Source organism: Armigeres subalbatus, chromosome 1 (assembly GCF_024139115.2).
Source record: "Armigeres subalbatus isolate Guangzhou_Male chromosome 1, GZ_Asu_2, whole genome shotgun sequence".
Classification (NCBI taxonomy): Eukaryota; Metazoa; Arthropoda; class Insecta; order Diptera; family Culicidae; genus Armigeres; species Armigeres subalbatus.
Genome location: NC_085139.1, coordinates 36,792,401 through 36,810,632, shown reverse-complemented (window position 1 = coordinate 36,810,632; position 18,232 = coordinate 36,792,401). Strand labels below are relative to the sequence as shown.

Here is an 18,232-nt window from a genome sequence, read left to right as displayed (position 1 = left end):
GTAAACTACAGTAGGGATCAGAAACAGGCCGTACTGTCCCTCTGCGCCCTAGTCGTGGAGGCGAAGTCGTAGTGGAAAACCTACTACTAGAGACCAGTAAGAAGGCATAAGATCCGCCTCTTTACTAAGGAAAAGGAGATGGCGTTTTGGCCATGATTCTTATGACTGTAAGGGACCTAATCGCAGTAAGCTTTGCCGTAGGTGCGAAGCTAAAGGCCACCACGCTCGCATATAATAGACCGCATCTGGGCACATACAACGGGCACCTCACCGGTGTTCAGGCTTGTCCGGCCTCTACAAGTAGTCCAGACATGCAAGTATCACAGTAAGTCGAGACAGCTCGACTGCTGCTACAACAGTCGGTTTAAAGTTTAAAGCTAATGTAGTCGCCCCATACCGCAAAGTGGCGGACGGTACCCCATCCAGGAGATAACATAATCTTTATACGATGTGGATTTTGTCATATCAAAGTTAAACGGAGTTTGCATTTATGAACCGATTGGTGTCATAGGTCCAGTTGGTCGGGGTTCAACCAAACCGCACCAAGCGGCTTTTTGACTGATTTGTGACATTTTGTTCGTACAAGGAAAACGGAAATCATTCCAAATCAATTCATGTGTACATTTGTTGTAGGATATCCTCAGTTATAGTGTTGAGGGATATCCGATACGATTGACGATCAATTAAATTTGCTAAACGAAAGTTTGAGCAGAAAAATGGGTGATTTTTTGTTGGCGCTTGGTGCGATTTGGCTGAACCCCGACCAGTTGTGATACAAGCCATGACATTTCTTCAGTCACTATGGAAGGAAACCTATGCAATTAATTGCATATTATTCGGCAACTCGGCCGTACGAAAACCATTTTTTTGTTAAATATCTTGGCTGTGCATATGCACAGCATATGTTTCGAAATGGACAAATTGATATGAAATTTGCGAAAAAAATCCACGTGTCTTGGAGGGACTCGAACCCTCAACCTCCTACTCTCTAGATAGGCGTGATAACCCCTACACAACAAGACCACTTAAAGGTCACGTTTGCGGAAAAGCCATCAGAATCCGAGTACCAACCTCCACCGCGGTTAGCTCTTTTTTGCAAATTGAATATCTTTCGGATGCTTGATTTGTCCAATCTCCACATGTGCTTTACTGTTGTATATCCACAGCCAAGCGAGTGCACATTGTTTATTAAACGAGAGGATCGCACTCCATGCCCCCCAGCAACGGACTGGGCGGGACGGTATAGAATGCGAATTCAATCGCACTCTGCTGTGCCAAAGGCTTGCTTGGCTAAAGCATTTGATGAGTTTGATTGCCTTTACCTATGATTTGGACGACCAACCGCCCAACGAATACCAACTTCCGCCGCCACTTGATCGCTCAGGAATCACTGGAGCTTGGTCAAACTTTACAATATTGGTCACATTCCACAAATCAAGTCTGTTGCTAATTCTTGTTGGATCTGTTCAATGCACTCTATCGCTTCGACAAGTGATCTAAAACTCTGATTTGACTTCACACTTCAACTTCAACACTTCTTGCTTGTAATTGAAAATCTTTAAAGTTGTGTTAGCCATTGTTACAATGTCGAAAAAAAAAATTCTTCAAACATCGGCGCAGTTCAGGCCATTCTGCAGGCCATGTACAGGGTGTGGGGTCTCCAGGTAGCCTTGAGAGAAAAGGCGTAGGATTCCCAATCCGCAGATGGCGAGTTCGGTTCTTGGTTCGGTCTAGGATATTTTTGTGTGGGAAACTCCCTGAGTATAGTGTATCTACTGTACTTGCCCCACAAGATGCATCCTCAATGAGTATTACAATGGCAATGGCGGGCATAAAAAAGTTATCAATTATTAACTGTGGATATGCCTTTACAACACTGAGTTGGAAAGCAGGCCAAGTTCCAGTTGGAATGTAGAGCCATAGAAGTAGAAGAAGACCCTGCCCAGACACTGTCACCAGCGATGTCGTTTGTTCATTTGATGGGTGTATCTCTGGCCCGAGGATAAACTTTGTGTTTCGTTTGCACTTTCCCATTTTTTGTTGGCACGAAAGGAAAAGATTCACTTGCACAAAGTTTCCTGCATTATGCGGATAATTCCAACTATTGTTTCCACGAGGTGGGATTTCTGGGTGAAGTGGAATCAAGTTGATTTGCGAGTTTTAATGGAATGGGTTTCATTCTGTGGAAAGACAAGCCGAAGTACGATGATAAAGTTATGTAAAGCATTTCCATTTGTTGGCCGATTCAATTACTGAGCCAAATAGTTAATTCATAATGAGAGTAATTAAACATCTTTCCTATAAGTAGAAGAAGGCTTAGGTAAATTTATTCGATCTTAAGGTCATTAATAATATCAGTGTATTCGGAACTTTCAATACTAGGAACTTTTTTCAAATAGGCGTAACTGTATTTGACCTTGAAATTTGAAACAGCTCATATTCTCTCTGTTCAGCATATTTCTTTCAACTGACGTTACTACCAGATAGATCGCAATCTACTCTTTCTGTTGGGTGCATTAGTTGACCAAAATAGTTTGAATTAAGAGCGCAATCGCCATTCCAAAAATCAAGGTCAGAATCAATTAGGCCCATTTGAAAAAAGTTCCTAGAATAAATAACTAAGTACAGGATGGACGCTCCCTTCACATTATGGTTTGCTGACCCTTATCAAATTGTATTTTCACAAATTAATACGCCTCAACGCATTTCAATATTTCATATTCACGGGACAGTTGACGCTTAATTTGGTTTCCATGGCTCGTGTATTGCTTGCGAGAAGGGAAATCACCCACGTTTTGGCACCCACTTTTTTCGTGGAAGTGCAAAGGTTTTGTTTTGATGATTGAAGCCACTTCACGTTTTCTCATTCCGACTTGCGTAATAGATTTGAAGAAAGTTAAGAAGAGTTACATCAATCTTGTTTTCGCTGGAAAAAAATCCATCAGAAAAGTATATGAACATCGATTTAACATTTATACATATGCAATGAAGTAACTGAGTTGGCAAAGATCTCGAATGGTGTAACTCAACATTTGGATATATCAATTATCTATAATAAAAATTACAACGAACAGCTTCAGGATTGCTGAACGAAAAGTGGACGTAGGACAATGGAATTCAATAGGCTCATCGAACATAATCCAAATCAAATCCAATCCAAATCCAATCCAAATCCAATCCAAATCCAATCCAAATCCAATCCAAATCCAATCCAAATCCAATCCAAATCCAATCCAAATCCAATCCAACTCCAATCCAAATCCAATCCAAATCCAATCCAAATCCAATCCAAATCCAATCCAAATCCAATCCAAACCAAATCCAATCCAATCCAAAACCAATCCAAACCAATCCAAACCAATCCAAACCAATCCAAACCAATCCAAACCAATCCAAACCAATCCAAACCAATCCAAACCAATCCAAACCAATCCAAACCAATCCAAACCAATCCAAACCAATCCAAACCAATCCAAACCAATCCAAACCAATCCAAACCAATCCAAACCAATCCAAACCAATCCAAACCAATCCAAACCAATCCAAACCAATCCAAACCAATCCAAACCAATCCAAACCAATCCAAACCAACCAAACCAATCCAAACCAATCCAAACCAACCAAACCAATCCAAACCAATCCAAACCAACCAAACCAATCCAAACCAATCCAAACCAACCAAACCAATCCAAACCAATCCAAACCAATCCAAACCAATCCAAACCAATCCAAACCAACCAAACCAATCCAAACCAATCCAAACCAACCAAACCAATCCAAACCAATCCAAACCAATCCAAACCAATCCAAACCAATCCAAACCAATCCAAACCAAACCAATCCAAACCAACCAATCCAAACCAATCCAAACCAACCAAACCAATCCAAACCAATCCAAACCAATCCAAACCAACCAAACCAATCCAAACCAATCCAAACCAATCCAAACCAATCCAAACCAATCCAAACCAATCCAAACCAATCCAAACCAATCCAAACCAATCCAAACCAATCCAAACCAATCCAAACCAATCCAAACCAACCAAACCAATCCAAACCAATCCAAACCAATCCAAACCAATCCAAACCAACCAAACCAATCCAAACCAACCAAACCAATCCAAACCAATCCAAACCAATCCAAACCAACCAAACCAATCCAAACCAATCCAAACCAACCAAACCAATCCAAACCAATCCAAACCAATCCAAACCAATCCAAACCAATCCAAACCAACCAAACCAACCAAACCAATCCAAACCAATCCAAACCAACCAAACCAATCCAAACCAACCAAACCAATCCAAACCAATCCAAACCAACCAAACCAACCAAACCAATCCAACCAATCCAAACCAATCCAAACCAACCAAACCAATCCAAACCAATCCAAACCAATCCAAACCAATCCAAACCAATCCAAACCAACCAAACCAATCCAAACCAATCCAAACCAATCCAAACCAACCAAACCAATCCAAACCAACCAAACCAATCCAAACCAATCCAAACCAATCCAAACCAATCCAAACCAATCCAAACCAATCCAAACCAATCCAAACCAACCAAACCAATCCAAACCAATCCAAACCAATCCAAACCAATCCAAACCAACCAAACCAATCCAAACCAACCAAACCAACCAAACCAATCCAAACCAATCCAAACCAATCCAAACCAATCCAAACCAACCAAACCAATCCAAACCAATCCAAACCAATCCAAACCAATCCAAACCAATCCAAACCAACCAAACCAATCCAAACCAATCCAAACCAACCAAACCAATCCAAACCAATCCAAACCAACCAAACCAATCCAAACCAACCAAACCAACCAAACCAATCCAAACCAATCCAAACCAATCCAAACCAACCAAACCAATCCAAACCAATCCAAACCAACCAAACCAATCCAAACCAACCAAACCAATCCAAACCAATCCAAACCAATCCAAACCAATCCAAACCAACCAAACCAATCCAAACCAATCCAAACCAATCCAAACCAATCCAAACCAATCCAAACCAATCCAAACCAACCAAACCAATCCAAACCAATCCAAACCAATCCAAACCAATCCAAACCAATCCAAACCAATCCAAACCAATCCAAACCAATCCAAACCAATCCAAACCAATCCAAACCAACCAAACCAACCAAACCAATCCAAACCAATCCAAACCAATCCAAACCAATCCAAACCAACCAAACCAACCAAACCAATCCAAACCAATCCAAACCAACCAAACCAATCCCAAACCAATCCAAACCAATCCAAACCAACCAAACCAATCCAAACCAATCCAAACCAATCCAAACCAATCCAAACCAATCCAAACCAATCCAAACCAATCCAAACCAATCCAAACCAATCCAAACCAATCCAAACCAATCCAAACCAATCCAAACCAATCCAAACCAATCCAAACCAACCAAACCAATCCAAACCAATCCAAACCAATCCAAACCAATCCAAACCAATCCAAACCAACCAAACCAATCCAAACCAACCAAACCAATCCAAACCAATCCAAACCAATCCAAACCAATCCAAACCAACCAAACCAATCCAAACCAACCAAACCAATCCAAACCAATCCAAACCAATCCAAACCAACCAAACCAATCCAAACCAATCCAAACCAATCCAAACCAATCCAAACCAATCCAAACCAATCCAAACCAATCCAAACCAACCAAACCAATCCAAACCAATCCAAACCAATCCAAACCAATCCAAACCAATCCAAACCAACCAAACCAATCCAAACCAATCCAAACCAATCCAAACCAATCCAAACCAATCCAAACCAACCAAACCAATCCAAACCAATCCAAACCAATCCAAACCAATCCAAACCAATCCAAACCAATCCAAACCAACCAAACCAATCCAAACCAACCAAACCAATCCAAACCAATCCAAACCAACCAAACCAATCCAAACCAATCCAAACCAATCCAACCAAACCAATCCAAACCAATCCAAACCAATCCAAACCAATCCAAACCAATCCAAACCAATCCAAACCAACCAAACCAATCCAAACCAATCCAAACCAACCAAACCAATCCAAACCAATCCAAACCAATCCAAACCAATCCAAACCAACCAAACCAATCCAAACCAATCCAAACCAATCCAAACCAACCAAACCAATCCAAACCAATCCAAACCAACCAAACCAATCCAAACCAATCCAAACCAATCCAAATCCAATCCAAACCAATCCAAACCAATCCAAACCAATCCAAACCAATCCAAACCAATCCAACCAACCAACCAAACCAATCCAAACCAACCAAACCAATCCAAACCAATCCAAACCAACCAAATCCAAACCAATCCAAACCCAACCAAACCAATCCAAACCAATCCAAACCAATCCAAACCAACCAAACCAATCCAAACCAATCCAAACCAATCCAAACCAATCCAAACCAATCCAAACCAATCCAAACCAACCAAACCAATCCAAACCAATCCAAACCAATCCAAACCAATCCAAACCAATCCAAACCAATCCAAACCAATCCAAACCAATCCAAACCAATCCAAACCAATCCAAACCAACCAAACCAATCCAAACCAATCCAAACCAACCAAACCAATCCAAACCAATCCAAACCAATCCAAACCAATCCAAACCAATCCAAACCAATCCAAACCAATCCAAACCAATCCAAACCAATCCAAACCAATCCAAACCAATCCAAACCAATCCAAACCAACCAAACCAATCCAAACCAATCCAAACCAATCCAAACCAATCCAAACCAATCCAAACCAACCAAACCAATCCAAACCAATCCAAACCAATCCAAACCAACCAAACCAATCCAAACCAATCCAAACCAACCAAACCAACCAAACCAACCAAACCAATCCAAACCAATCCAAACCAATCCAAACCAATCCAAACCAATCCAAACCAATCCAAACCAATCCAAACCAACCAAACCAACCAAACCAACCAATCCAAACCAACCAAACCAATCCAAACCAACCAAACCAATCCAAACCAATCCAAACCAATCCAAACCAATCCAAACCAATCCAAACCAATCCAAACCAACCAACCAAACCAATCCAAACCAACCAAACCAATCCAAACCAATCCAAACCAATCCAAACCAATCCAAACCAACCAAACCAATCCAAACCAATCCCAAACCAATCCAAACCAAACCAATCCAAACCAATCCAAACCAAACCAATCCAAAACCCAATCCAAACCAATCCAAACCAATCCAAACCAACCAAACCAATCCAAACCAATCCAAACCAATCCAAACCAATCCAAACCAACCAAACCAATCCAAACCAACCAAACCAACCAAACCAATCCAAACCAATCCAAACCAATCCAAACCAATCCAAACCAATCCAAACCAACCAAACCAATCCAAACCAATCCAAACCAATCCAAACCAATCCAAACCAATCCAAACCAATCCAAACCAACCAAACCAATCCAAACCAATCCAAACCAACCAAACCAATCCAAACCAATCCAAACCAACCAAACCAATCCAAACCAATCCAAACCAATCCAAACCAATCCAAACCAACCAAACCAATCCAAACCAATCCAAACCAATCCAAACCAATCCAAACCAATCCAAACCAATCCAAACCAACCAAACCAATCCAAACCAATCCAAACCAATCCAAACCAACCAAACCAATCCAAACCAACCAAACCAATCCAAACCAATCCAAACCAATCCAAACCAATCCAAACCAACCAAACCAATCCAAACCAACCAAACCAACCAAACCAATCCAAACCAACCAAACCAATCCAAACCAACCAAACCAATCCAAACCAACCAAACCAATCCAAACCAACCAAACCAATCCAAACCAATCCAAACCAACCAAACCAATCCAAACCAATCCAAACCAACCCAACCAACCAAACCAATCCAAACCAACCAAACCAATCCAAACCAATCCAAACCAACCAAACCAATCCAAACCAATCCAAACCAACCAAACCAATCCAAACCAATCCAAACCAATCCAAACCAATCCAAACCAACCAAACCAATCCAAACCAACCAAACCAACCAAACCAATCCAAACCAATCCAAACCAACCAAACCAATCCAAACCAATCCAAACCAATCCAAACCAATCCAAACCAATCCAAACCAATCCAAACCAACCCAAACCAATCCAAACCAATCCAAACCAACCAAACCAATCCAAACCAATCCAAACCAATCCAAACCAATCCAAACCAATCCAAACCAACCAAACCAATCCAAACCAATCCAAACCAATCCAAACCAACCAAACCAATCCAAACCAACCAAACCAATCCAAACCAATCCAAACCAATCCAAACCAATCCAAACCAACCAAACCAATCCAAACCAATCCAAACCAATCCAAACCAATCCAAACCAATCCAAACCAATCCAAACCAATCCAAACCAACCAAACCAATCCAAACCAATCCAACCAACCAAACCAATCCAAACCAATCCAAACCAACCAAACCAATCCAAACCAATCCAAACCAATCCAAACCAATCCAAACCAATCCAAACCAATCCAAACCAATCCAACCAACCAATCCAAACCAATCCAAACCAATCCAAACCAATCCAAACCAATCCAAACCAATCCAAACCAATCCAAACCAATCCAAACCAATCCAAACCAATCCAAACCAACCAAACCAATCCAAACCAACCAAACCAAACCCAATCCAAACCAATCCAAACCAATCCAAACCAACCAAACCAACCAAACCAATCCAAACCAATCCAAACCAATCCAAACCAATCCAAACCAATCCAAACCAATCCAAACCAACCAAACCAATCCAAACCAATCCAAACCAATCCAAACCAATCCAAACCAATCCAAACCAATCCAAACCAATCCAAACCAATCCAAACCAATCCAAACCAACCAAACCAACCAAACCAATCCAAACCAATCCAAACCAATCCAAACCAATCCAAACCAATCCAAACCAATCCAAACCAATCCAAACCAATCCAAACCAATCCAAACCAATCCAAACCAATCCAAACCAATCCAAACCAACCAAACCAATCCAAACCAATCCAAACCAATCCAAACCAATCCAAACCAATCCCAAACCAATCCAAACCAATCCAAACCAATCCAAACCAATCCAAACCAATCCAAACCAATCCAAACCAACCAAACCAATCCAAACCAATCCAAACCAACCAAACCAATCCAAACCAATCCAAACCAATCCAAACCAATCCAAACCAATCCAAACCAATCCAAACCAATCCAAACCAATCCAAACCAATCCAAACCAACCAAACCAATCCAAACCAATCCAAACCAATCCAAACCAACCAAACCAACCAAACCAATCCAAACCAATCCAAACCAATCCAAACCAATCCAAACCAACCAAACCAATCCAAACCAACCAAACCAATCCAAACCAATCCAAACCAATCCAAACCAATCCAAACCAACCAAACCAATCCAAACCAACCAAACCAATCCAAACCAATCCAAACCAACCAAACCAATCCAAACCAACCAAACCAATCCAAACCAATCCAAACCAATCCAAACCAATCCAAACCAATCCAAACCAATCCAAACCAATCCAAACCAACCAAACCAATCCAAACCAATCCAAACCAATCCAAACCAATCCAAACCAATCCAAACCAATCCAAACCAATCCAAACCAATCCAAACCAATCCAAACCAACCAAACCAAACCAATCCAAACCCAATCCAAACCAATCCAAACCAACCAAACCAATCCAAACCAATCCAAACCAACCAAACCAACCAAACCAATCCAAACCAACCAAACCAATCCAAACCAATCCAAACCAATCCACATCCAATCCAAACCAACCAACCAAACCAATCCACATCCAATCCAAACCAATCCAAACCAATCCAAACCAACCAAACCAATCCAAACCAATCCAAACCAATCCAAACCAATCCAAACCAACCAAACCAATCCAAACCAATCCAAACCAATCCAAACCAATCCAAACCAATCCAAACCAACCAAACCAATCCAAACCAACCAAACCAATCCAAACCAATCCAAACCAATCCAAACCAATCCAAACCAATCCAAACCAATCCAAACCAACCAAACCAATCCAAACCAATCCAAACCAATCCAAACCAATCCAAACCAATCCAAACCAATCCAAACCAACCAAACCAATCCAAACCAATCCAAACCAATCCAAACCAATCCAAACCAATCCAAACCAATCCAAACCAACCAAACCAATCCAAACCAATCCAAACCAATCCAAACCAATCCAAACCAACCAAACCAATCCAAACCAATCCAAACCAATCCAAACCAATCCAAACCAACCAAACCAATCCAAACCAATCCAAACCAATCCAAACCAATCCAAACCAATCCAAACCAACCAAACCAACCAAACCAATCCAAACCAACCAAACCAACCAAACCAACCAAACCAATCCAAACCAATCCAAACCAATCCAAACCAATCCAAACCAATCCAAACCAACCAAACCAAACCAATCCAAACCAATCCAAACCAACCAAACCAATCCAAACCAATCCAAACCAATCCAAACCAATCCAAACCAATCCAAACCAACCAAACCAATCCAAACCAATCCAAACCAATCCAAACCAACCAAACCAATCCAAATCCAACCAAACCAATCCAAACCAATCCAAACCAATCCAAACCAATCCAAACCAACCAAACCAATCCAAACCAATCCAAACCAACCAAACCAATCCAAACCAATCCAAACCAATCCAAACCAACCAAACCAATCCAAACCAATCCAAACCAATCCAAACCAACCAAACCAATCCAAACCAACCAAACCAATCCAAACCAACCAAACCAATCCAAACCAATCCAAACCAATCCAAACCAATCCAAACCAATCCAAACCAATCCAAACCAATCCAAACCAATCCAAACCAATCCAAACCAATCCAAACCAATCCAAACCAATCCAAACCAACCAATCCAAACCAATCCAAACCAATCCAAACCAATCCAAACCAACCAAACCAATCCAAACCAACCAAACCAATCCAAACCAATCCAAACCAACCAAACCAACCAAACCAACCAAACCAATCCAAACCAATCCAAACCAATCCAAACCAACCAAACCAATCCAAACCAATCCAAACCAATCCAAACCAATCCAAACCAATCCAAACCAATCCAAACCAATCCAAACCAATCCAAACCAATCCAAACCAATCCAAACCAATCCAAACCAATCCAAACCAATCCAAACCAATCCAAACCAACCAAACCAATCCAAACCAATCCAAACCAATCCAAACCAATCCAAACCAATCCAAACCAACCAAACCAATCCAAACCAATCCAAACCAACCAAACCAATCCAAACCAATCCAAACCAATCCAAACCAATCCAAACCAATCCAAACCAACCAAACCAATCCAAACCAATCCAAACCAACCAAACCAATCCAAACCAACCAAACCAATCCAAACCAATCCAAACCAATCCAAACCAACCAAACCAATCCAAACCAACCAAACCAATCCCAAACCAATCCAAACCAATCCAATCCAAACCAATCCAAACCAATCCAACCAATCCAAACCAACCAAACCAATCCAAACCAATCCAAACCAAACCAAACCAATCCAAACCAAACCAACCAAACCAACCAAACCAACCAAACCAACCAAACCAACCAAACCAACCAAACCAATCCAAACCAATCCAAACCAATCCAAACCAATCCAAACCAATCCAAACCAACCAAACCAATCCAAACCAACCAAACCAATCCAAACCAATCCAAACCAATCCAAACCAACCAAACCAATCCAAACCAATCCAAACCAACCAAACCAATCCAAACCAATCCAACCAATCCAAACCAATCCAAACCAATCCAAACCAACCAAACCAATCCAAACCAATCCAAACCAATCCAAACCAATCCAAACCAACCAAACCAATCCAAACCAATCCAAACCAATCCAAACCAACCAAACCAATCCAAACCAATCCAAACCAATCCAAACCAACCAAACCAATCCAACCAATCCAAACCAATCCAAACCAACCAATCCAAACCAATCCAAACCAACCAAACCAATCCAAACCAATCCAAACCAATCCAAACCAATCCAAACCAATCCAAACCAATCCAAACCAATCCAAACCAATCCAAACCAATCCAAACCAATCCAAACCAATCCAAACCAATCCAAACCAATCCAAACCAATCCAACCAATCCAAACCAATCCAAACCAATCCAAACCAACCAAACCAATCCAAACCAATCCAAACCAATCCAAATCCAATCCAAATCCAATCCAAATCCAATCCAAATCCAATCCAAATCCAATCCAAATCCAATCCAAATCCAATCCAAATCCAATCCAAATCCAATCCAAATCCAATCCAAATCCAATCCAAATCCAATCCAAATCTAACCTTTTCTCAAATCAAAAGCGTTGGAACATGTATTCGAGTACTATTTTCGGGGTCTCCAGTTAGCCTTGCGGATTAAAAACTTTCTTAGCACCCAGGGCACACCACATATGCAATGGCGGGCATAGAAAACCTTTCAATTAATTACTGAGGAAATGCTAATAGAATACTAAGTTGAAAAGCTGGCCAAGTTCCAATGGGAATTTTGAAGTAGAAAAAGACCATTTTCGATATTCAATTACCTTCCAGGAAGGATTTTCCACTTCACAGATGCTGCAGCTGCACATATTTCTTCGTGTTGCTAATTTTAACCGCAGGTGCAGATGCGGTGAGTTGGAAACCTAATTTTTGTCAAACTAATTCAACTTGAATTAACGAGTGGTGAGGCGTAAATTGTTTCAGGCGTTATTTTTCCTACACTTTCCTATTGCATATTACATCACGCACATATGAAGTATGAAATAAAAGAGGAAGATACTGATTGATGGCATCGTAAAACATACTATTTGTGCAAAAGGGTCATCTATTATGAGCTATTTTGATAAGGAAAACGCTCTTCCCATACGAATCGGCGCGGTGGTGAGAAAACAGAAGCAAATATCAAAATGTAGCCCGAAGTGCAAGTGCCAATCGATTTCACGTGGATCATCAATCAGTCAGAGCTGATGGATGGCCGAGGAGGAAAAGAAGGAAGATCCGACAACGACGACAAGGAAGCATCTACAGGGGGAAATGGTTTGCGTAATACGTTATTTCAAGTAAATAAACCGGGTTTAGCATGTAAGATGACGAGTTGATGGTGCCTTTGGGCTGTGAAGCGTTTGCTAAAGTGATTGATTTATTGACAAATTGACTGGGCTCGGGGAGGAGGGGCCACGGGTTATCGGTACGCTTGGGGGCCACTTTCCCTTTGACTCAGAGTGTTTCTCTGATTAACGATGCGATGGGGCTGGAAGTTCCTTTTACGGATCGAACTGTAAATAGCAGGAATTGATTTTCAATTTGTAAATTTGATGGAGAGCTCCGGATAGGTAAATCGATTTTCAATATCGATGAGCCTTACGTTCGAGCTTAATGAAGTTTGTGCTCTTAAATGGATTGAGAGTAGGATAAGATCTTTTATCTTTAAATGCGATTAGAATTGATGATGAGTGATCCAATTATTTTACGCATTGATGAGTTGACTCAAACAGATTGCAACACGTTTGCAGTATCTTGCCATTACTCAATTGATCAATTAGAAAACAATTTTTAAACTTCTATAGTTGTTGAGCCAGTTAATCAATTTTTAATCTATTTATATCACATGAATGATGATTTTGCTGGTAAATTCTGGCTTTCGATAGTAACAGATTAGGTTGGCATTACCATTGCTTGGTCAGCAAATTGCATCAAAAGCAGCGTTCATCATTTCTCCTGTTTATCATCACTAATCTCATAAATCAAATGATTGATAATCCTACCAGGTAATTCATAGCCCATTCATATGATGTCGCTCCATCGTTACGCTCGTATTCTATGTGTAGCACTTTGCACGTCAACACGAAAAAGAACTACCAAAACATCACTTTCAATTAACGGTCAAAAGCTTTCAAATCCACGAACGGGGAATGAGAAAAAAATCGAACGAATACTTCCGCGAAACGTCCCGACGCTTATCTCGCCACCGAATGGGCAAAACTGGCAAACGGCTCCTCGTCACATCTGGGTCAAACCTGTGGCATCGAAATGGCCTCGTAGAGGTTCTTCCTTACCACCTACACAGAGCGCGACCCCAGCAGTCACTTGAGAGTCGGATCTTATCATTCACACACGTTATCCAGTTCAGACGGCTTGGCTGGGCTGGGTTCCTGCTTCATGCTGCTTGTACTCCGGCAACGCTTTCAATTGGATAAGTGGATTGCGCTTCACCCGTCCAGCAGCGGATTCAATTGGATAACGAGGTTATCAGTTGCGATTCAACGAGTGAATTGCTGACCCTACTCAAGCCATTGAAAAACTACATACTTGCCCCACTCATATCGTACCATTCTAATACCCAGTTCGCAGAGAAAAGAGGTGGAAAAAAATCTAATCGATTCACCTAACGGTGATGGTTTCTTTTTCGATTATCGTCTACGGTTCATCATTTCGGTATAACGAATTGAAGACACTTATAAATTTTATGATTGGTTGATATTTTTCAAAATAGGTATTCTAAACTTGTTTGAACGAATTCTAACCATAATACACAACCGTTAAAAATATTGGGTAATGTGGTAGTTTGTTCTTATTTCTGTAGAACCTACAACCATTCTATACATCAAGGTATCCGTTTTCGCCCGAGAAAACGTTCTGACAAACGTGAGAGATTTGTCATGTCCGTCGTGGGATCATCTCCGGAGAACTTATTCTGCCGCCGATGGACGAGTGGCCGGCGTTATTCTGTGATGATAGCTCGAGCCGACAACCGTTTGCCGTTCAACGCTCCACAGGGGATGGATACCTGCAGCGACGCGATGTTGTGTGAAAGAAGGTCCATTGGCACAATTCAACGGATACTACACGGATATCTGGATGAATGGAAACGAAATTGACGACGTCGATGATTAGGTGACGCTGGTTGCTTGGAGAGGAATGGGGCGAAAAAAAGGTCCAGTAAGGCAAATGGACATTGAAAAGCCGGCAGCCCGGCCGAGTGGAATAAACTGTCCAAACTTGGAATTGCTTCATGGCTGGTGTCGTTGGATATGGGCAGTGGCGCCGGGAGTGGGTGGGACAAGTAGGACATGTCCTACGCATGAATTTGCCTGGGTGGGACAGTCAAAGCATTGTCCTACCCATGATTATGGTAGGAACATATGAAGTCATCGCCTGGCAAGAATCTGTGCGTTATTAAATGGTGATTTCAAAGTTAATCGGAGTGTTTAGAACAATCATGGACGTTTCTGGGATTCTAAAGGAATAGAGCTCTGATTGTTCTTTAGGGCTTTAGGACCGAAAGCGCTCAGGATGTTTAAAGCAAGTATGTTCTCGATCATTTAGCAATCCGGTCTCCATCATTTACTAGTTTGTCAATAACTCATACCACAGGCTAAATTCCAAAATGTGTTGTACGCTGAACTTTTAGCGTGGAGGTTTTTCTACAACTCTGCCTAACAAGTCATTCTTTGAATTCAACTAAAACGAAGTTAAAATGCTAGTTGCAGTAACTTACAATGGATGATAACAAAACATCAATCATTTAGTTTTAGTTGCTGCAATTAGTGCAAACAACGAACTACTAGGCAGAGTTGTAGAAAACCTTCGCACTAGAATTTCACCATACTACACATTTCAGCCTCTGTAATGAGTAATAGACACACTTTTAAATTATCAAACCCAGATTACTAAATGATCGAAAACATCTTTGGTCTAAAAGTTTTCCAGAGGCAACAATCAACAATCAATAATAGTTAAATAAAGTTCGTTTAAATGGGTTATAAGAAGCCCACGGAAAAAAGTTTTCTACAAACTTCGAAAGATTCATTGAAAACTGAGGAACCACAAACAGATCTGCTCCGTCATAAATTCTGAGCTCCCATAAAGATTTTCAGACAATCATACCATTTCTTGGATGTTTGCTTTGAATCGGTAGATCCATATCCATTTCTGAATGTTAATAAAAATATCAAATGAATTGATTGAACCCATTGAATATTTATACAAATTTCTGTGATCCATGACCTCTACTGGAAGCTTGGAAAAATGTTTGATAATCGTAGGAAAGATGTATGTCATGCTTCTGAGCAATCCTTACACAATCTTGGAAAAACAATATTTGTCCTAAAAATGGTAGGAAATTTGTCAAATTATGTATTGAATTCTGTTCAAAAAGATCCATTCAAGTCCTGATTATTTTTAGAACTGATTAAGTTGTTCCCACATTAACAGCAACTATGAAAGGTCATAGAGTTCTCTGTACCTCTGTGGAAACGGATGGAAGTGATGCTACTCTCATAATAAAATTTAGGATTGTAACACCCACGAATTTGTGCGAATCGATTTAACCCTCTAGTGCCCAAGACTGCCTTTAGACGGGGTATTTTGATTATTTATTGTAATTTCCAATTGATCAGATTTCGAAAAGTTTTTGATGTTGATTAATAATATAAACTTCAATGCATGTTTAAGTGTGGTTTAAAGTTAGATTTCAAAGTTCTACACATTTATAAAAAAATATTGAAAATTGATTAATATTTTGTTCCTCCGTGTTTACGCTCGTATACCTTTAAAGAATGAAATATTTGAAGTTTAGTATTTTTCTACAACTAATCTTATTCAATAGAAGGTTATAGTTGAGGGGATCAAATGCAAAGGGGTGTAAGTGACAAAAACTCAGTTTCGAGAAAAATGGGTGCAAAGTTTTTCATTATTTTTTCGCTCCATACAATTTGTATAAGAGTTCAAAAAAATACAAATTTTCTGTAAATTTTCACATTTATTTTAAACAACGTACACACTATATCAAGTTATTGCCGCACAGCTCTAAAACCAAAGCATTTTTCGCTATAGTCAACTCAAATTCGACAAAAATGTCACTTACACCCCTCTGCTTCTAACCCCCTCAGTTGTGAATGTTACACTCTAAATTATTTATCTAGCTCGTTACACAGAAAATAAAACATTAACACTGCAAATTTAAAAATTGCGATGAGTCAGCATTGAATTATAATTTTCAAACTCTAAATATGTTGAAAAATTAAAAAAAAATAATAAATTCAAGAAATTATTAATTTGGATAAAACTTGAAAAACAAAATTTTAAAAAATCAAAGTGTGAAATTGACAAAATCGCGAAATAAAATTTGTAATGCCCAAACCGTGTTTAGATCGATTTTAGAAAGCAAAATAGTGATTTTGAGCGAAAACAAAAATGTGGGTTGTAGTGGGTTAATCTAAAGCTAATCCCAGAAATCGACCCATATCGACATTTCCAGTTTGTCCTACCCACGACTCGGAACGTGGATGCGCCTCTGGATATGGGTGATGTCAGAACGAATCGGTTTCATGTAGAAAGAACCGGACGAATATCGGACGATTGCCATTAATCGGATTTCCTTGATCCAAAGTAGGAAAACTACCTGTCTTACATTTTATTTCCAAAAAACGCTGCTAAAATCAAACCTTTTAAATCATATAGAGGTATTTACTCGAAGGCGAAAACATCCACTCAATTCATTGATTTTTGGACACTTTTAGATTACGATACATAATCATAGAAATCCAAAGACGCTAATTGAGTATGTTATTATCGGGGAAGGGTCGTTTGGCCGAAAACCATTCAGCCGAAAGCCATTTGGTCGAATGTCGAGCAAACCGTTAGGCCCAAATTCATCTGGCCGAAAGTCATTTGGCCGAAAGCTTCGTTTGGCCGAAAGGGTCATTTGGTCGAAAGGGTCGTTTGGCCGTAAGGGTCATTAGACCTGAAAGGGTCATTTGGCCGAACGAGTCATTTGGCCGAAAGGGTCATTTGGCCGAAAGGGTCGTTTGACCGAAAGGGTCATAAGGTCGAAAGGGTCATTTGGTTGAAACGGTCATTTGGTCGAAAGGGTCATTTGGCCGAAAGGGTCATTTGGCCGAAAAGTTCGTTTGGCGAATAGGTCGTTTGAAAAGTGAGAAATTAGGAATAAGAAAAGAGATGTCTCACTTCTCACTCTTCATTTTTCTCATCTCACTGTAAAAAGTTAGAACCGCGAAATCACTTTTTTTCACAGTGACAGTGCTGGTAGCGATCAATGCCGCTC

General features: G+C 40.3%; 1 protein-coding gene across 1 annotated transcript in view; it reads right to left on the bottom strand.

Annotated features, from left to right (window-relative positions):
- Positions 1-18,232, bottom strand: part of LOC134224303 (dopamine receptor 1) — a 727,585-nt gene that overhangs the window by 226,565 nt on the left and 482,788 nt on the right. The window lies entirely within an intron of this gene.